This window comes from Numida meleagris, chromosome 3 (genome assembly GCF_002078875.1).
Source record: "Numida meleagris isolate 19003 breed g44 Domestic line chromosome 3, NumMel1.0, whole genome shotgun sequence".
Lineage (NCBI taxonomy): Eukaryota > Metazoa > Chordata > Aves > Galliformes > Numididae > Numida > Numida meleagris.
In genome coordinates this window covers 19,678,280-19,699,421 of record NC_034411.1, presented here as the reverse complement: position 1 = coordinate 19,699,421, position 21,142 = coordinate 19,678,280, and the positions used below count along the sequence as shown (strand labels likewise).

At 40.0% G+C, this 21,142-nt stretch overlaps 1 long non-coding RNA gene across 1 annotated transcript in view; it reads right to left on the bottom strand.

The window, feature by feature from the left end:
* LOC110397008 overlaps positions 1-18,790 on the bottom strand; it is a 30,685-nt gene extending 11,895 nt beyond the window's left edge. Inside the window, exons 1-7 of the long non-coding RNA XR_002437459.1 lie at positions 18,531-18,790; positions 16,352-16,898; positions 14,898-15,040; positions 13,936-14,108; positions 12,499-12,575; positions 4,603-4,687; positions 3,647-3,769 (exon numbers count right to left, since the gene is read on the bottom strand). This is a non-coding gene — a long non-coding RNA (uncharacterized LOC110397008). The remainder of the gene's footprint in view (positions 1-3,646; positions 3,770-4,602; positions 4,688-12,498; positions 12,576-13,935; positions 14,109-14,897; positions 15,041-16,351; positions 16,899-18,530) is intronic.

The window sequence follows — 21,142 nt, the reverse complement described above, 5'->3', positions numbered from 1 at the left end:
AATTCAGTTCAAGCCAAACTGAAGCATTTAGATATTTTACTGCTGCATCCTTTTGGTCCTCTCTCAGCTTATAAATATTAATTTAAAGACTACCAACAAGGACAGTAAACGGATTTAGGCATAAAACTTCCTGTCAGGAGTGATTTGTGCCCAATAAAAGGAGAGCTGGATAGAGAAAGCCTGCTTCACTAAGTTTATGATAGACAGCGAAAGAGTGCCATCAAAATAAAAAGGCTTTCACTATGTAGACTGCTATATGGGGGGGGGTCTTTGATCCTAATGAGCATCATACTGATACCGTATTGTTTTCTTCCATAAGTACATTTTACTCAATGAGGGGAAGGTCTGGAGTAGAACCAGCACTGGCAGTGGGCTTTGCACAATCACGATCACAGGAAGGGAGCTTTTACATCAGTGAACCCTCGTACCGAACTTTGTGATGGAGAAAGTTGACAAAGTTTCATCTCTTTTTTTTTAATGCCCAACCTGAAAGTAGAGAAGAATTCAGTAGGCTCTGCATGGTCTGTAAGAGCGTGCCTTTAAAATCTGAATGCAGAAATGACCTTCTCTTGCTCTCCTTTCTGTGATCATGCAGGATACCTTTGTTCTAACTTATAATTATTTCATTCTTGGATAGAAAATAGCATAAATTTTGTTTCTCTTCTTCATTCCTCTGAAAAGCCCAGTTCCTGTTTCTTTAACTCTTATATTATATTGTTGCTGACCGGGATGATTGTGAATATCTGAACACCAGATAAATATAAGCTAAAATTAAAATTTTAAATTAATTCAACTGAACACGTTATCCATACTTGATTAACTGAGCCCAGATAGAGCAGGTGATGCTTTCCAGAAGCCAGAATTGGTGTCTGCAGTACACACCCTGTTACCGCAGCTGGATCCACCAGCGGACACACCCCTCGCCTCTGACAGCCATACACCACGTTCAGCCAATTTATTAATTCCCCACGCTCCATTCACTGCTAACACTGCATTGTTAGTTTTTACATGGGGCAGCAGCCCTATCCTTCTAGCTTGCCTTGCTTGTCTCAAGTTTGCAGTTTTCATGTTTTAGGAAGGTCAATTAAAACATTAACTTCTCCATGAATTCGTAGATCTCCAGTGGGCTGAATAAGTCATGATGATTACTTCCTTGCATTGAGACTGAGGGCAGAAGTAGTGCACAAAATGGATGGCACCATTCTGGGGAACAGGGCTTTCCATGGAGGGTTTTGCTCATACAGCGGGTAATATTTCCTGCTGGGCATTTGATGGCCGTGGCTTGATCCATAAAGGATCACTGAGGAGAAAGCATTGCATGTGAAAACCTTACAGCTGGAGGGCAGTGGGAGGAAAGAAAAGGAAACACACAAGTGGGGAAATACCCTCCTGAAGAAATGCTGAAAGACAGAGCTATCCTTTGCCAGTGGAATTAACGTGAAAACGGGGCCCTTAGAGATGATAATTCTGAAAAGAAATGAAAAATACATAAAACTTTGTTTAATTTATGGAATTTATAGGCTGCTGACCAGTAAGTATAAAGTTCTGTTCCCTTGGTCCTCACTATCACTCATGTATTACTTGTCAGTAAATGTGGTGCACTCAGAACATAACAGCTACGGTAATATTTCTGTTCCCACTGCAGCTTTACTACACCCATGAAACTCTGTAATCTTTAAATTCCCTCACTGTTAACATCTGCTGAAACATTATTGGTCCCAGCATAGCCAAGCTGCTCTGAAATTACATTTAGTAGAGTAGTTAATGCTAACAGTATAATTCTAGAAGCAACCATGTTTTAAAAAAGCTTTAGGACTGGCACAGTTGATGTTTCCTTTTGCTTTTACCCCCTCCCCATTTCTCTGCTTTTTTTTTTTTTTTTTTTAAACTATCTCACTTACAAGCCAGAATTCACGTTTAAACACCATTTCATTTTCTTTTTAGAATAAAATATCACGATTTTGTTTGTTGGTCTACACTGCCAAAACAAATCTCTCAAAACATCTTTTTTTTTTTTTTCCCTAAAAATAATACTATTACAACATCAAATTTTAAGAATTCGAGAGGTTGAAGTTGGAAATTAATCAAGCTGCAATAAAAATAATATCCTATCACCCATGTAGGATACTTTTTATGGTTTAAACTCAAATGACCTTACGTATAAGCAAAAGAAAGAGGCTGCTGCATGCAGCAATTATCAATGAAGATACCTCAGTGTATCCATTTGCAGCACATAAGGAGTTCATGTGTTCAGAGTTTTTTCTACAGAAATGTTGGACAGAGAACATTTAACTTAATCATGGAGTTCTGTGGTCATACAAATATTATTCCAAAAACTAAAATGCAAACACAGAAAACATCTTCAGTTCTTCTACAGATTTTTTCAGTGCTAGTAATATAAAACATAACATATGTATGGCTGTGTAATGCTATATGAAGATTTATTCACAGGTATTCTAGCAAAATAACAAAATTACTTAGGAGAATAAAGAGTAATTTATATATGCGGTTTTCTAAATAAACTAAGTTGAAAACTTCCACTTTCACTCCAGTGAAAGAAAAAGCCCCATTCAGCAGGTATCCTCTCAGCTTGCTAACTTGTGGCTTTCTCTCAAAAACTCACTGCAAAATACAGTCTTCCGGAACTGAAAAATTACTTCTTATTACATATTTATGTCACTATTAGATAGTGCAACAGTTTTTTATTCAGCTTACTAGCATAAATCTAAAAACTACAGTAACTTCAAAAAATTACCAAGTCTTTCTGTTGAAAAAATAATGAACCACATAGTTTGGAACTTTGAAGAATAATTAGTTTATTACCTAGCCTTGCACAAGGGTAAGCAGACTGCTAAGTATGTTAAATTTAACTGCTTCCTGACTCATGAACAGCAGTAAATGACATCTGTGCCAGATGGCAGTCAGCATTTGTATGTCTATATTCTGATTTTCTCTTCTCATGTCCCATCTAGTCTACGTTAGTATTTGCTGCTTAAGTGGTGGTGTCCATAATGGCATCCTGTAATGTAGGTTAAGGCCAGTAAAGGAATTTCCTAGGACTGCCTTGCAGGTTTTTAATGCTGTCCAGTAATAAAATTTGTTCCATTGCTCAAGATAATTCATTAAATATTTTCCAATCAGATTTTATCCTTCCTCCCACAAATCTCTTCTATAAACACATTTTCAAGAGAGATTATTTTTGTTATTGTCATCTTGTTTAAAATGTGCTAATATTTCCTTTCAGCAAACGAGTATGCTCATGAATTCTTTGTGACTGTCGAAACAATAGTAGACAGTATGATGCTATTGTGATTCAGTCACCGTCCCTGGAGGTGTTCAAGAAACGTTTAGATGTTGTACTAAGAGACATGGTTTAGTGGGGAAATATTGGTGGTGGGTGGATGGTTGGACTAGATGATGTTGGAGGTCTTTTCCAACCTCGGTGATTCTATGATGGTGTTTCAAGCAACATTAAATAATTTCTTTTGAAACTTTGCAATGAAGAGCAGGATGATCTTGTTTGAGGTGTGGATAGCTTTCATTCCATTCTGTCATACTCATATCTGATTTCTGTACAAAAGGGTAAAAAAAGAAGGTGGGAAGACTGGAAATTGCAGTAGAGAGAACTGAGAACAGTAAAACTCACCAGACACATCAGCAAAGCCAGTGGTTGCTCAAAGTTTAACATCAGCTGCTACTACCACTCGCCAGAAGAGAGTCCAAATTGTATCAATGACATAGTTTTCCCAACAAGAGGGAATTGCAAAGCCTGTGAAAGCAAAAGTTGAGAGCTATTTTATGCACCATTATCAATACACATTAAAATATAAAAATCAAAGCACATAATGAGGTGCTATTTTACAAACTTTTCAACGTGGCTTTTTTGAATCAGAATTGGAATGCTGCCCCCCAGTCTTTTCCTCTTGTTACAGAAGCTGACACAAAACTGGTTGGAAAGATTGTTTCAATGCAACCATTTGGAAATTTGGAAATTTCCACCTCCTTCTCCAGGAAATGTGTAAAAACCACAGAATTTATGAAAAATACCAGCGCTTGCTAATTAATCCTAACATCCTTGCTAGATGTTAGAACATGAGACCAAGCCATTAGGCTGAAAATTTGCTTTAGGTAAAACTAAAACTCACATGATGATTATTGGTCTTTAGTCAATGTCAACTGTGGATAGGAATCTAAATTCTGCTATTTATGAACGGCACTCATATGCAAAGTAAGGCTTTGATCAATACTGTGTCTCCTTCTGTCAAATATACGTTATCAAAGTATCTGCTTCACTCTCAAAAGCAAAGCGTAACAAGTCTGGAACCTTCTCAGATGGAGCCATGCATCTCATTGGTCAAACACTGATTTAACTGGCAGGATTTTGTCAATTGCTGAGGAATGTCATACCTTCATCACTTGTCACGACACCAAAAACAGTACTTAGTTGTACAGAGCACTTTGGTTCTTCTTGCTTTTATTTATGTATTTTTCCCTAATAGCTGCACAACTATTTGTTAAATATGTTATTTACTGATTATAATAATAATTACCTGACTTTAATGATCAATGCACACATAATATTCTCATTTATTTTATGCATACCTGCCAATTTCTTAAGAGCCAACACTCCCATGAGCAGCAGTCTCCTTAGATCCAATGAGCCACTCAGCCTTTAACCACCTTCCTCCTTTAAGTAATATGAGACAAAAATAAAAACATTATATATAAAGTAAAAAAAAAAAGATAAAAATACAACTTATATGATTATATTATATAATAAATACAAAGTAGGAAACAAAAAGATAAAAAAAACCAAGCCCTTATGGGCAAAGCATGAAGTAATGGAACCATACTTTTCCATGTCTGCCCCAAGCTTGGTGCCTCTTCCCCTGCTGTCCTCTTCCTTGTCTCACACTTCTCTGCTTTTGATTCCTTCTCATAGTCCCATTCTCCTCACATAATCAGTTCCAACATTACATCCCAGTTCTTTCTTCACAACCCTGAAAAGCCCTGAAGTGAATGTACTGTAAATTCAGAGCTAGCTCTTTGCTTACTTATTAGATCTGGATTTCCCTCTCCACTTTATCACTTCTTGGATCATATTTTTGGAGCGTATGACCTTTTACCTATGCTATAGAGGAAGATGAAGTATGTAACGCTGAACTAGATTTAATTCTGGCAGTCACGGGCTTAAACTCTATATCCTGCATTTCCTAGTTGTAGGTGCTTAACTAGTACTGCCTCTAATTCCTGCTCCAAACAATGCATTTTCCTCAAATTGGATTAAATTAATATAAGCCATTTGCAGATTATATGTATATAGAATTTCAGCCCCTAAGAAAATATGTGACATGAGAAGATTCTGCACATGTGTAATTTTGAGGGATTTCCATACAACTGGAAAATGTAATTACTACAAGCTCATTCTGGAAGATGACAGCCACCAACGCTGCCATATCCGCTGAGCAACACATATGCACTGACACCACTGGCCTTTTCCGTGTATTTGCTGACACAGAAATTTCGCAGTGCACTTACGTCCCCCTGCCCTCCCTGCTTTTGAATAAAAACAAGTACCTCCCAATCCCTTCTTCTTTCTTCCTAAAAAGCTTCTTTAAAAAATCCCCACACTTGAAACTGGCATGGGGAAGGAAAAACAGAAGAGAAGCCCTCAGATCCCACCAGATGCTATAAAGCTGAGGATTATTGAACTAAGCCTCTTGCTCAGATTTTCCTGCTCCAAGGCTGACAAACACCACAGCTCTCAGAAGAACAAGGAGTCCCAGATCCATGCAGTATCCCAACAATGATTCAGCCACTTATCATGCCACATTCTGCCCATGCCCTGGCGAGTGTGGAGGACCCATAGCTGATGAACATATAGCCTGAGGTGGTGATATTCCGGTTAAACCCGACCTTGTTCTGTAGCTCCTGCTCAAGCACTGCTGATTGAAAGCACAGCTCCAGCAGGGCTGTATTTACTAATTACAGCACACTGTATTTATATACTTTAGAGGAGGAGTAATATGTAAAATAATGGCGTAATGCTATTATGATGATAATGATGATTAATACATGGCTCTAAGCTACACTAGTCTAAATGTGGAGCTCCACAGCAACTTTTTCGGTCAGAAAACTTATTCAGAAAGAGGGAAAGAAATTCCTTAGATAGTTTTTTGAAAGAAATGTGGGGAAAAAAAGCTTTGATACATAACCACAATCTTTTTTGAGCAATGCCACGCAATGCTCCATTTCAACATGACTGCTGGCCATCACACATTAAATGTGATGGCCAGCAGTAATAAACACATACATAAAAGCAAAATCCAAATGCAATGTTAAAATTGACCTGAAATTATATTTTGTTTTGGGTCAGATGGTGAATTTTTTGAAGTGCGGCCTATGGCCTTCTTTCAGGGCACCATCATTAAAGAAATTTTCTCTAGCTGGTTCAAGCACTTCCAAGCTCTTTATGCTGCTCCCAACTTTTAAATGAAGTGGAGGCTGACATGGGTGGAAATGGTTTGCTCTACAGCTCGCACTTCGTGCTCACACAGAAATTATTATGAAATCAAGGGTAGTAGTTCACTGTATTATAATAAACATAACATTATTTGTATTATTGGTGTAAAAAAACTATAAACTAAGAGCACTAAAGGATAATTGATTATTTTAGAATGAATTCAGCTGAGATTGAGCTGTGAAACTGATGTGGTCAGTAACACGTCTGAGCAGATTGTCCACCTATGGTACAACCCCTTTTCCTTTTCCTAGTTTTAGCCTTCTACAGCAAAACTTATTTAGCAAACTACTTGGATTTCCAGTTTTGCTTTTTTCTCCACAGAAATCCAAAGCTGTTCAAGAGTTACTCACCTAGAAACCTAGAAATGTCTATCGAAATTAGCAACTAAGCTAAGTACTCTGGGGGTGAGATTTACATTTATGGCACTTTAAGACTCTTTTACATTTCGTGAGCAGTGGAAAGGTAGGTCAGCAAAAACGTGAATGAGGCCTTAGGACTATGCTATTTATAAAACAATATAAAATCAAAACCAAATGTATTAAAATGGTAGAAAGAAAGAGTATTTATATCCATGTCCAGCTGCCTTCTTAATCTTAGGTCACAATACCCCCTTCTTTTCTGAATAGAGGTTTTGCATTATAGTAAAAATTGTCTTTTTGAAAATAATCGTTTTATAAAAAAAGGTGAATTAAAAACTGCAGAGCCATACTGTAATAGCATTAAGACACTCCTGGGCATGTTTTAATGGTCCATTAATGCATGCCTCAGGTGGCTGAATGCATGAGGCTGCACATCTACAACATGTATTAATGAACCCCTGAAACATGTCCCGTCATGTGTTAATAGTGCACTACCTGGGAAGCCTCAGAACTACCTTCCAAAAGCACAGAATGTTTTAGATCTTTGGAAAATACTATGATTAATTGCCCAAATTGCCCTTTGGTCTGCATCTACTGTATTGTTGAGATATTTAACAAATACAACATATTATGACAATAAACTCTATGACGTCCGTAGAAAATGATCTGCTGTTAAATATTAAAACGCACCCTGAACCACAATAGGCTTCTCATATATATTCAGAATGATGAATTCCTGCCTTAAAGAGCTTATAGGTAAATATGTTATAGATAAAGAAAGGTTACAAATGAAGAAATTCATTAAGAGATAATTATGCACTTCTACTGTACTATAATCCTCCTCTGTTCCTATCTTTCACCCCAACCTTCACTTATTTTATTGAGTGTAAGGCATTTTTATCTTTCCTAATAAGAATTTTAAAATATGTGATGTCATGAGTCTTGATTACCTTGAGTAGAATGCTATACATCCTCATTAGAAAGAGCTTCAGGTATTTTTAAATCAGAAGGGCCTTTTAAGAAGTCTCATGCATGGCAAACCTCTTGAGAAAAATACTTAAGCATCTACTAAAATGCATTCTCGCTCAGCAAAGCACTAAAGTTTCTCCATGAACTTAAATTCCATTCAACTTCATACCCAAAGATAAGTTCACAAGTAAGATCTTTTCTGGAAGGAGATGCACTGGCGATGCAGAGCTAGAGCAGTTTGTGAAGCTCCATTTTATATGGCACCATATAACGCCATGCAGTACAGTACTGGGAGAAACAATTTTGCCACAACTTAAGAAGGAAGATGTTTTTAAAATATAGTTACCTTAACAGCAGTAAGAGATAGGAGTATTTGACATGCTTCAAAGTTATCTCTTCATTTGACATACCTTGCTTTCACCACTAATATAATTGAAGAGATAATGAGCAATTACTGTAAAGAATATTTTCCTCCTCTCCTGCTTTTTGCATGGTATTTTATTTCACTGTTTACAGTGAATTAAATAAAAGGTGTTAAACAACTAGGTTGAATTCAATACTTAATGAAAATAGGTAAAATGTGCCTTGCAGGAGATACAGGTAACCAATTACTAGGCAGGCTTCTGTTTTAGTCCTGTACCACCAGGGCCGACAATTCCAACACTACAGCCAATAGTAACCAAGTGGAGGTCTTTACATCTTCTGAAGTTGTCTTCTGGCACTGTAAGCTTAGCTAAAAATACTTTAAAGTTTTAAATATTAAGGGAAATAAAATGAATCAAGATTGGTTAAGTTCTGCTTTAGTCAAACCAAGTTCACAAGAGATTCGGGGCAAATCTGAAAATCTGTGATACACAGAAGGCTGGACACAATAATCAAACACTGCCTTCTGGCAATGAATGAGCTTCCTGATTAATAAGTACTTTTTTTTTCTTCCAATTCAGCAAAGACATGAACCGTGTTGCTGTCATGGTTTTATGATTTTCGGTTATTGGTACTCCACATCATAACATCATGTAGTGAATGTACCTGGTCCTCAGAAGAGAAGGACTACTACATTCCCCACGGTACTTTGCTCCTCTGTTACCATTTTCCAGGCGGAGGGAAAAGATAAAAGCTCACAGTATAAAAACTTGCAGATCACAAGACCTCGTCCCTTTTTCCGCCGTCTCTCGTCTTGGCAGCACCTCGCTCTCCAGCCGTCTTATCGTCGGTAGTAGAGTAAGGCCTACCTTGATTTTGGGACATTCTCTCTCTCTGTATTGGATTTATCAGCTTAAATTGTAATTATTGTGTGTTGTACTATAGTGTGTTGTTTTGCATTCCGATATCTTATTTAGTAAATTAGTTTGTTTCTCCTCAGATTGTTGCCGCTGTTCTTTGCTCTCAGGGCCATCTCCCTACCCTTTTCCCCTTTTCCCGGGACGTGGGCCCTTGGGTCCCCCGTCCCCTTTGTCACGGAATCAGGCCTAACGCCTGTAAACCGTTGACAGTTGCTTTGCTCCTGACAGTGTTCATACTATCAGACAGTTGACTGTGCACCTTGTGAGAGGTAGCAGGATCGATAGGATAAGAGGAAATGGCCTCAAGTTGCACCACGGAAGGTTCAGGTTGGATATTAAGAAAAATTTCTTCTCAGAAAGAGTGGTCGGGCACTGGCACAGGCTGCCCAGGATGTTGGTGGAGTCACTGTCCCTGGAGGAGTTCATGAAACATGTGGAGATGTGGCACTGAGGGACATGGTCAGTGGGCATGGTGGGGGTGGGTTGGGGTTGGTCATAATGATCTCAGAAGTCTTTTCCAACCTTAATGATTCTATCTTCAGGTAAGTTTCTCATTTATTAGACACCATCACACATTTGTTTTCTTCTGAAAAATATCAGTCCTTTTGTTTTGGGCTTCTCTTACTTGCTAGTCAGTTTTGCTCTCAATTATTTGTTCTCTGCCTGCTTGCAATTTTTCTCTTTGAAAGCTCTTCTCCTGTTTCTGAAACCAGCATTGGCCCCCTACCAAAAATACCAGATGTCAGGGTCCTGCGATTTGGTTACCCATCAAAATAAAAGAGCAATGGTGTTAAGCCTGGTGATATGATAAGTTTTCTTGCTATTAATAGGATGCAAACATTAAGGAAATGCTACCTATAAAATAAATAAAGCCAAAAATAATTTTAAAAAAAAGTGTGTAGTTGGAAATTCTGCTTCAGAGCTGTGAAATGATGATATACAATACACATACCTTCTAAAGAGCATCAATAAGAAAATTCAAATGAACAGAACTAATTACAGGGACATCCTAACACTAACAGGAAGAAATACAGACAGATAAAATTGAAGTTGCTGAGAAAAACTTCCTGACATTGAAATGCACGAGGCTTTCTGACCACCTCTCAAGGGAGCAGCAAGGCCCTTCACTCGAAATGTTTAACACTAGTCTGAAGGAATCACTAGAAAAATATACTACAGGGAACAACTTGTTATTGGCAGAAAGATGGACTGAATGCTGTAAAAGGGATTTTCTATTTCTAATGTTTACTTTTTATGATAGTCATTTATGTTTTTCCTTCATTACAGGTAAAGAAAAATCTATAAAAGTTATTGGCTCTGGCAAAGCATCTTTAATTTATATAGGGCAGTGCTTTTGGTGCACTCTAGCAAGCTTTAGATCTACTTGCATTTTTCCACGTATACTGGAAGTTTATTTTATTTATTTATACTTTCTATTACACCAAGTAAAACCTTCACAGCATTGAACGAATGTTCCTCTCTCTTCTCTACAGCCTTCTCAGCATGTATGCAAAACACCCAGGAAAAACCCATACAAAATCCCCAGATTTGGGTTTAGCTGTGGGGAGGAAGAAATTAACGTCAGAAGGCTAAAGGGAGAAGCAAAGCAGCAGAGGCATAAATAAAGCATCCAGATAGTGAGAAGGGAAGCAGGAAGATGTTTAGGGTTGGGAAAGTGGGAATTGCATATGACTACAACAGGAGATGGCTCACAGCTACTTCGGAATCACCATGAGCCAACTGGGCTCAGAGGCATTGTGTAACATCCATTTCTGCCTTAGCAATTACAGCTTTTCAGGACAATATTTGTCATATTCTAAGTGATGAACTGCGTTCAGGATGCAAACTTCATTATTATGACTACAGGGAAAAACAAAGATGGAAGAAGTAAGGGTAAAACAATACCTGGTGCTGGCTCCGTATTGTGCTAGCATGGTATGGGCTGGTCAGGGTTAAGATGATCAGTGTTATCATAGAATCATGAAGGTTGGAAAAGACCACTAAGGTCATCAAGTCCAACCATCAACTGAATGCAAACACACATCTTTCTATTTTTGTATGCAGAAAAACAAGTTCAGTCATAGCCCAAACTCTTCTCCCAAGCAGCCTAAGAGCAGCAAAATTGAAGCACCAACCTTAACTTGATGAGACCAAACATACAAAAGGTTGTTTCCCTTTGCCACCCCCTGCCACTCCTTCAGAGCACCAGCAGCTTGGGCTGGGCTTTCCAGAGGGACGCGCTGAGGATGTGGCCATGTTGTGCCACCCGTCCAGGGACACCGTAATAACGCAGCCAGAAGGCATCTCCAGTACTGCGGAGTGACGAGAGATGAGAGTGGTTTCCAAAGACACAGGCCTCTTGTTTTTGCTTAGCAGATTGAGTCTCCCTGCCTGGCTGCTGAGCAAAGGGTATGATTAATGGAAAGATGTCAGGATGATAATCCTTACTATCACAAAACACTGGACAGGGTGTTTTTCTTTGCAAATTGAGGGGTAGCGGGAAGAGAATAAGAAAGCAAAAAGGAAGCAAGAGAAAGGGAGAGGTTTTGAAGAGAGAAAGTAGAAATGTTACATGCATATATATATACATACACATACATATATATTTAAAAAAAAAATACAACCAACCCTCTGCCCATCCTCTTTAATGTTTCTCTGGTGGAGTAATAAGATACCTTCAGCGTTATAAATAGCGGCACAGATGTTGACAGAAAAATGCTCCCTTAATTACCATACAAACTGCTTTACTTGAGTGAACCGTTTAAAGCGGCCTCCAAAGGAAGTTCACTCAAGCAATTCCACAGATTACAGCTAATGAACAATATTTCCTCGCTCCTATTTAGTGCTCATTAAAATGTAAAAGCCTTTCATTTTCAACAGGCACACAATAAATAATTCCTCTCTCCCTCTCTCTGCTGCCTCTGAGCAGCCGGGATGGAAGCGGGGAGGGGAAGGGGCTGGCAGGGGAAGAGAAGGGGGGCTGTGGGAGGCTGAGCAGTGGCTGGAGAGCAGCAGCCATGCCATTGCCATCCCTTGTTGTGTAAGGCAATGGTCGTGTTTGGGGATGAGATGCAGCTTGTGCAGAAGAGTGTGCCATTGGGACCGAGGGACGCACACGAATCTGTGGGATGGAGAAGGGAAAAAGATGCAAAATGCTATGGAGAAAGCCAGCCATCTGGCTCAGGCTGAGTTTGTTTTGAGCCCCACTGAAGATTTCTTGCCCTATAAATGCCCATTGCACTTGGCTCCCTTTGAGCTCATATGTACAGCCCCACGAAGCTGGAGGGGAAGGCAGTTCAAAGGCCACACATTTTAGATTATTATTTTAAGTGATATTCAAATGTTAAGTGAAAAGCAGAAGCACCAGCTGGATTCCAGTTGCTCACTGCTCCGATCTGCCCACAGGCACAGGGTAGCAACAGCCATTGGTTTGCACAGGAGCTGTAAAAGAAGTAAAAGATCAGGAACAAAAAGTTAGCAAGCCCCTGAGATGATTTGTGGATATCTGTTTGAGAACTGCAGAGAAGAGAGCCTATGCTGGTCCACTCTCAGGATGAATGGGTAAAGCAGTGCGTTACTGAAATACGGTGCTGGTATTAAATCAAAAGCACACCGGAACAGGCTTCAGCAGGCTGTAATTACAGAAACACAACTCCTTTGATTCCTACATCAGCTGAAAAAACTGCCATACCTTTCACACTGTTTTTGTTCACTAACATGGTGTTGTTTTCATCTCCTTCTGAATTTCTCTGCTCCCCACATGGCAGAGGCTGCGTGTCCTGCTCTATTGCCCAAGCAAAGCCTGGCGTTGGCCTCCCTGAGCAGCTTCAGCAGGATAAACCCAGCAGAGCTTTCTCCTGTCTTCAAGGCTTGAAGAGTTGGCAACTGTATTTCCTGCCATGATGCTGGTGTGCCCTATACTTGAGCCATAAATAAGGCAGTGCATGGTATTTAAACACCAGAAAAGAAAAAAGAAAGTGGAGAACTAAGATCTTATGTTGACCTAAGCCTCAGACTTAGATAAACTTGTCAGCAATATCACAGTGTTGTGACTTTATCTTGATAAAACCTGTGTCTGGGGAAGAGGCACTCTCACAGCTTGCGGGGCCGAGGCCTCTGGTCACGAAACAAGACTCATGGCCACACAAGGATTTCTGCATTACGATAATAATAATGATGACTGCAGCAGTGCCTTATTTGTGACAAGTACTTGCAATCAATAACTGCAAAAGAAAGCAGAGGAGCCATAAAGCAGGTCCCACGTCCCGAGCTCTATCGAAAGAAGTGGTGTCCCAGTCCCACCAACTGGATGGGTTCCTGACTGATCATGTCGGGACATCACAGCCCACCCTCACACTGAGTGAAGCCACCCACCCTAGTGAAGAAGTTTACCAGCAGCATAATGTTATTGATGCTTTCAGCACTCTGTACTTGGCTTTCAACTAAGGTCATTTGAAAACGGTCTTCAACACCCATCTCATTTGCTTTTTTATGCTTGCCAATTTAGTGTTGTATTCACAGTGATTAATTAGTTTGTGGGGAAGGTTTATTAGGTAATCTTCCTGTCAATCAAAAATGACTGAGGTTTCAGAGCAGAGAACAGAACACCCAAAGATTTTACAATGATAGAGAACTGATGTTGTTGCCATTGTGTACAAAAAATTGGAGCTGCGCCTTGACATGTGACCAGGTATAAAACACTTTAAAGCATGTTTACTTCTACTCATATTCAACCACAGAAGCAGTCTGATTCTCTCAGACTTTATTTATATTTCTAAGAAGAACACAGAAATCCCCTTACCTGCTGTGCCTACAGCCTACATTTGAAGTCTGACAAACCTGTAGGGCTGTTTTAACAGACCAGGCTCTGGGCTGTGGTTGCTTCAACAAAGAAAATCCTGTAGATCATCAGCCTCCTCTCTTTATGCATGTTTTACCAATCTTTTCTATGGCTCCCAGCACTCTGTGGGTTTACTGGAAGAAAAAAAAAAAGCTTAAAATTGCAAGGTCCTTCTTTTCCTTTTAGACAGGAAATGTAACTAACCTACATGAACTCAGTGTTTTCCAGAAGATCTTGAACCTTACTGTGAAAAATATAGTGAAGTTAAATGGCTTTCTTGACCAGAAAAGGTATTATATTGAAGGGGCTACTGAGAGGACTTGAAGATATTAGCCGATTAAATTACACACTACGTAAATGTATGTCACATTATGATTTTTGCAGTATTAGGTTAAAATGTGAAAGGATATAGATTAATACTAAGAATCTGACTAGCTTACCACTTTTCAGAGTCATTACCGTTCTAAATTACACCAATGTCTGTCTGTGAATGTAAAAAGGTATATAACACCCTGAGAATTAGTAGGAAGTTAACCAGACTCTTTCCTCCATCACCTCCTTGAGAGAGCTGCAGGTTATTTCTATCATTCAAAGGTGATGAACAGGCAGCAGCAAATCAGATGGTAAATTCAGAAGAAATTATACAGATGTACCTTTTTTTTTTTTTTTCTTCCCTAGTTAAATTTAGGAGTTCATTTCGTGGGCTTTGGGATTATAGATCTGAAGCTGGAACAGGAATAGATAAAGGGCACACGGGGCTGCAAATTGGATAACTATGACATAAGGACAGATCATTTAAAACTATAATCCGCTGAATATACAATCAGAGTATTCAAAAGCAGCTTTTCCAAATTAAAAAAAAAAAAAGAAAAAACAGAAAAAGAAAGGAATAGGCAAGAGTATGGCTGGCTTAAAATATTTACCGCACGTGTTCTACAGCTTTGACACACGCACCCCCAGTGCTCAGTGCAGGGCTCCTGCACAGCCCAGCGCAGACCGACAGCAGCTGATGAACATGAACACGGCTGGACAGGTTTCAGCTGAGCGTTCTCTCACAGGCTGAGCCCTGCCATGAGGATGAAATAATTCAGGAGTGCATTATTTCAGTGTTACAAACACTCTGCTTATATGAAAATATGTTGAAAATCAGTCTGGGAGCCAGAACAATGTCATTCCTATGTGCATTTATTAATCTCCTTTTTTTTTCCTTTTATAATTTCTGTTTTAGTTTGTATTTTATCGAATTGGGTTTTGAAAAAGCTTTCATTGGTTTGACAAAAAGTGGCAAGGCTCCACTCAGAGGCTTCTTTTCATGCTCAAGACATGAAATTGGAGTAACCACCAATTTGCACGCATAATTCCAGCATACCAAAAGGGAAACAAAGGAAGAGACAAAAACTGAATCTGCTTTCTTACTGATCTCATTGCAGAAAACCACAGGAAAAAAAAAACAACATCATCAAATTAGCTGTTTTCTTAAGATTCCCTTGGAAAGCTGTATCAACAGCATTTTGTCCATGGGTATGCAGGCAATGCGGGTACGCATCACATGCCTGTGGTAGATGGATGATACTGATGGCAATCTAACTGGAACATCCTGCCTGAATATGAACAACAGATTTGTCAGTGTGTGACAGGCTGACAGCCCAGCTCCCAGCTGCTTGTCCACTGTTGTTAAATCAGTACCTTGTCTAAGTGTTCAGCAAAGAGGCAATCTGCTTCCTCCATTCGTACAGGCAGGTTGCCAGTTAAAAAACAAGTATTGGCTTTAGGCTGCGGTGCCATAATGCATTGAAAAGATGCAATCTAAACCTTTGTGTGCTCCTTAGGCAACAAACAGCAGGACTTGGGAGCACAGGCTCAGACTGGAGACTCTCCTTTTCAAAACAACACAGATAACTCAGAACGGGAATCAGGAAAGAAACGGAGGAGGATTTGAAAGCTGGGGATGACTTAATAGAACTATTTCAAAAGGAAAATATTGGTTTATTTTGGTGCCTGGGAAACAAGTCTGTGCTGCTGTACTGAAGCTTGTGTCAGAATTTCCCTTACAGCCCTGTCTTTAAGCAGTTTGTAATTCATCAACAGCAACAACTTGCTGTAGGCTGAAATTTTACATGCAAAGACACAACTCAGGAGCACTTCAGGGGAAGAAAAAAAAAAAGGGTAAAGCAGGAAAGGAAAAAAAACCACACTAAATTGTACAGAAACACTATGTTAGGGGACACAAAGAGCTTACTGGTTTTAGGAGCTTTTTCCACTTATCTCCACCTGATTAATTTGGTTGCTATTGTATGACCATGTGAAAGAGCTTTTAGACCTGAGCACCACCACGAAACGAGCAAAGGAAACGACAAATCCAAGCATGAACACCAACCTTCCAGCTCCTGGCTGTGGTGTGCACATGGGGCAGCCTCCAACGTGATGCTCAGCTACCCGAGGTCTGCAACAGATTTACAGCATGCCTGGCCGTGTCTCCTTTGCAGCAGTCACGGTCTGTCAGACCAGTCATGAGGTCTATTTAGGAGTCCTTAAATACAGATCTATAGATCTCAGCAGGCCTCTGTAAGATCCAAGGGAGCCACTACACTCTGTTGGATCAATCCTCATCATGATTTCTCCTGTCCTCCATGCAGGTGAGGCCTCCCTGGGGTGCCACCCTTGTTTCAGGTCATCGTGCAGCCACACAGGTCCTCATGTTTTGCTCCAGCCTCCAGTCCTCCCTCAGGCAGAGATTTAGGTGGCACGTGCAGCTGGCTGTGCCTTCCCACCACTGCCACCGCTCCGGTGCTCCCTACCCTGGGCCAATCAACAATGTCCAAACGGGTCACAAGTACGCAGCCACATGAACACAGAGGATTCTTTACAGGCATCTCTTCTGCAGCCTCTTCTCTACCTTCAGGTCGAAAGTCAGGTAAGTATTCCTGCACAAACAGAGCATACATTTCTCCTCAGTGGGCATTTCATTGGAAGTCACTGAGATTCAAACAAGTGCTTGTTACCTGCCTTTCTCAGTGAGAGCCCGTCTCCATTTAAATACTACTCTAAAGAAGAAAAAGAATTATATGCATGTACATATCTAAATATGTTCCTAAAAATTACCCATTCTGAAGTCATTACGCAAACTTTGAAATGCGTTAGTTATTAATTTCATGTCCTTTGAAAGGCACAAATATGCCCTTATTTCCTAAAGGCTAGCTGGAAGATGAAGGCCCATGTGGAGGAAATAGAGAAGCCACTGCAATAGAATCATTTGTTTGCAGAATAATATTTTGCAACCTATGTGGTATACATGGGATACATAATGGTACAGAATAAAAGACATAGTTGGCAGATTTAAGTCTGGATTCTCTTCTTAGTAAGAAAACTACATCTAATGAATGTTGCAGAGAACTTTAGTCGCATCACACCACCACGCATGCTTACAGCTGATACAACAGCCACATTTTATGAATAAAAGGAGAAAAAAAATAAGCTAAAAAATCTATTACTGGGGTATTCTCTGATTCTGTAGCAATTACCAAGCATCCTATCAGTCTGCATTACAATGTGCATCCCATTGGTCTGTGTTATATTTCTCCTTTCAGCAGACACACGAGATCCAGCAGAGGAATGCAGCCTGCAAGGCTTAGAGGAGGAGCACGGCCAGTGCGTGGCTTCTGCAGCCAGAGTCACTGACACTGTTTGCCACAATCTATAAGGGAAAGTGGGCAAAATGCTTATGCGTGCAAAGCCCACTGCAGCTCACGTCACTGTTGTTAGAATGCATCATGAAATTCAAACATAATTCTGTGACCATTAGCATCATTATAAATAATTTATTCAGAAATATATCACATTCTATACCAGGAACTAATTTCTGCTTCAGCGTTTCACTATGGAAGCCAACTATTTTAAACATTCACAAACTTAGTTGCTACTAAGTTCTCTGTATTACAAAGAAAAATAATCAAAGCAAAACTAAAAAGCTCAGTCCCTTCATACAGCTCATGTTAGGAAATGTATGAAATAACAGATGCGTTTGTCTTGCCAGCCTTCCTGATGATTAATTAAATCTGTGATGGAATCCTCCTTTTGCTCTTTTGGTCCATCTTGGTACCCTGGCTAGTGACAATGAGCGTCTGAGTTGTACCTTAATTTATGGCCCCTTCCATGTTTGTTTTTCAAGGACAGAGTTGAGGATCTTTCAGCAGCCCCACTTGCACAAGTTTTTAAGGTAGCTGTGTAAAAACGGTAATTAACACGGAGGCGTTATGCTACCTCTTTACCATCACACTGACGCTAACGATACAGTTACTGAGATGCTACTTTTCTGGCCAAAAAAAAACAATGACAAAATATTCTAAGTGAACATGTAGCTGATTTGATGGTTACTCAAGGCAATGGAAAATCTCTCTCAAATCAAATGGGCTTTAGGGAGTATTTCTGGGTGTCACAGTTAAATATACAAAAAATTAAAGCTTGCATTATTTCATATATATGTATATACTAGAGTACTAATGCCAAAGGCTTAAAACCTGGGGAAAGGGAGAGGAAGAGAACAGTTAGATCCATACCTGCAGCAGCCATGTGGCTCTGGCCCCGCAGTGGTCTCTCTCCACGAACACAACCAGGAATACTAATGCGCACACAGGGACAGCGTCCTCCTCTGCCTTCCTTTAGAAATTCAGAGGGAAGACGGTTTTGTATGTGATAACTATTTTTGCCCTCACATTCCACATTTCAAGATGATTTTCAGTCAGCGAGATATTATGAATCCTATTTAACTATGCTTAAGATCTCTCATTTAGAGTTAAGTGGAAGAAGAAAAGACAAAATTGTCTTTGCAGATGTTAAAAAGAAATTCATTGCAAGCAATCACCATTTAATATCCAGCGCTGACTTTTTGAACAAGTGCTTTCTCTAAATAATAAATCAAATGGGTTGGCACTAACAATAATACCTCAGAATATGAATGAGGAAAACAAGAATATTAAAACAATAGAAACATTAACATACAACAATCTGCTGCTTACGGGAAGGAATGGCAGAGGACAGCGTGAAAAATAGTGATTGCTTTTATTCTGTTTTGCTGTGATCTGTCATCTACGGGAAGAGGAGCTCCAGCCCCTGGGGCACACAGCAGTGGGGGGTGGAAATCCTCACACCAGCCCGCAGAGCCCAGGAGAGTGGTCTGGTGCTTGCCACCAGTTTGTGCCAATCAGTACAGGGTGCACAGAGCTTGGGATATGAGTGTACAGTTACAGGATTGCTTTTTTCTTTGGTCTGTCCTATATTTTAGGGTTTCTCCAAAACTAATGCCTCCTGTTTCATTATGTCAGCCCACGATTTCAGAGGTGGATGTTGGTGGGATGGCAGTAGAGGTTGAACCTTCCCACCAATATCCCATTACATTTTGTTGCCATGGGACAGATGGCAGCAGAGGTGCAGTCTGACAGAATGGCATCTGACACGGAAGGGTGTATGAAATAAAGGCGTGTCATTTAATACCCCCATGTGGAAAAAATGGCATCCACTGACATTCATCAATACTTGATGAACGTTTGTGGAGACCCAACAGTGGACATGAGCACAGTGAGGTGGTGTGCCTCAGCAGCGGTGACAGTGGATCACCTCTGCTGGTGCAGATGTTTATGAGCATGGCATGCAGGCTCTTGTTCCTTGCTGGCAAAGATGTGCAGCAAAAGGTGGTGACTATGTTGAAAACAGTGTTTTGCAGTTGAGAATTTGCTCTATCAAACAGTGTTACTGTGCTCTTTGTATCTGCTGTAGTTTCCATGGAAATTGATAAGAAGCATTACATCCAGGGCAACCTATGTATATATTATGTTCTGGATTAGCCACATAGTTTATGGAAATGGATCCCTTAACTGCCATGCTCACTAACCCCACAAATAAAATACCAGTGGACATGGTGAGTGGATTTGCAGACCGAAGACACAAGTCAGAAACAAAATGAGCAGCAACACCTAGATTAGTAATTGAATCGGTTGAGCTCTCTGCTAGAATCAATGTGTCCAATTACTTCAGGCTACAATGCTTCTGTAGCCCTTCACTTCCACAAAGGCACCTGCCACTTCTTCTAAGCATCTGGATGTCAGCAAATGTAAAGAAAAGTATTAAGAGGAGAACTGTAACCAAGACTGACCTAAAACCATTCACTGGTCTTGTGTTTGGGCCAAATTAATGTTAATTTATTAACGTCAACTTAATTAATGTTAATTAATTAATTAAAGGCAGCTTGAAACTGTCACAGAAAACAGGACACAAAGGTATATGCAAAGAACTAAAGCTTAGGAATAATCTCTGGGAGAACTGAGTCACAGAGAGTGAGCTTCCTGGCAGCCCCTACTCTTTGCTGGGGCTGGCATTGGTGGGGAAGCTGCCTGCTGCCTTCTTGGTTATTCACATGAGGATGGCATATTTGCAGTTCCTGTTGCTGAGGTCTGTTTAAGTGACTGTATGCCAGTTCCCAGTGTAAAAGTATTTTTTGTTAACCAACAAGTGATTTTAAGGACCCTTGAGATAACTGCACTTCATCCTAATTATATCTGAAGTATATCCACATTCCTGCTATGATTTCAGCCTTATTAGATCTAGCTGCAGCTTCCTCCTTGATCTCCTGGGCTACTCCTACCCAGCATCCCCAGTGGTATCTAGAACAAGAAATGAGGGCTTTTGAGTCAGTAGCAACATTTCACACGTGTACAGCATCAGAGACCAAGGGGAAATGCTCTGGTAGCTCCCACACACCTACAGGCTGACATTCCAAGTCCTACAGTCAAACATGAGTCTGCATTTTGGAAGTTATTGTACCAAACAGCCACATGTTATGGAAGGTTCCCTGCCTCTAGAGCAATCAGGACAATCATAATATTTAAAAGAGAACTTTTTCATAAGATCTCTCATGGCAAAACTACCATCTTTTTAAAGGTCATGAGCAATTATTATCCAGATTTCAACAGCCACTTTGGGTGCTTGTTTAAAATCAGGCTAGAGCAGCATATAGCTAACCCAACACTGTTTTACATGAAGCAGGAAATCTTCAGTCTGAAGGCAAGAGGAAAAACAAGGCAATGATTCACCGAAGCTGAAATCATCTGTTACCTACTAGTCTTCTTCCAAGTGTGCGTGTATCACCATACCGAGAAACCAAAATTAAAAACTC